We start from the raw sequence: 971 nt of genomic DNA, 5'->3' as shown, positions 1-971 counted from the left end.
CTGATACAGAAGCCTCATCATCAACTACTATGGATCCTCCCCCAGTTCAAGAGATGAACACAGAGGAGAAAAGAGACGCTTCATCTTCTTCGTCTTCATCCCCATCATCTGCCAAAAGCCAACACAATGATCTCGAGATGGTCCCTCTATAGGAAGCATTCCTTATTAATCTCTGCTACTTATGCTCTATAAGCTGTTTTTTCTGTGCAGAGAGGTTTTCGTACCAGATGATTCTGTTGCTCTTAGGTTTTTAAATATGCAAAAGTTTGTTCTAAGAACAAGTTCATTAGTACTAAGTTTTACAGAATTTAAATTCATGACTTCATTGAACCTTTGGGAAAAGGAAGAAACATCTGTCTCTGAGCTATATTGTGATTAAACTCTATAATCTATATGACTGATAAAGTTATTTCGTATTTGTAGTTTTAGTTTATCATACCGTTCGTTAATTTGTTAATCTAGTTATAAAAATGTTAAAAGAAATTCCAGAAGCACCCGTGCGTGGCCTAATGGATAAATCGTTTTGACTTCTAATTAAACGATTGTGGGTATGAAGCCCACCGGGTGTGTCTAATATCCAGGGCATGCACGGAATCTTCGTCGGAGGTCCGCTTCCCGCTTCGGAATCTTAGTCGGAATCGGAAGCTCTTGGAAGCTTTCGGAATCTCGCTTCCATCGCGTTTCCAAAAATTCCACTTTGGAAGCTCATTGGAAGCTTACGATTCCGGTTTGGAAGCTTGCGCTTCCATTTTATAAATTAATTTTACAAATAAAACATGAAATTATTATTTTTAATCAAACAAACTCAAACTAAAAATTTTGCATACTAATCTTTGTATTTTATTTTTAACAAAATCATGTTTAGAAAATAGCAATGACATGAATCTAATATGTGAGAGATATTATAAATGATTAATTAATTTAGATTAATTTCGAGAGACTTGAGTTTGATAATATTTTTACCTATAATA

The sequence above is a fragment of the Arabidopsis lyrata genome (assembly GCF_000004255.2).
Source record: "Arabidopsis lyrata subsp. lyrata unplaced genomic scaffold ARALYscaffold_1025, whole genome shotgun sequence".
Classification (NCBI taxonomy): Eukaryota; Viridiplantae; Streptophyta; class Magnoliopsida; order Brassicales; family Brassicaceae; genus Arabidopsis; species Arabidopsis lyrata.
This window is presented reverse-complemented; position numbering follows the sequence as displayed.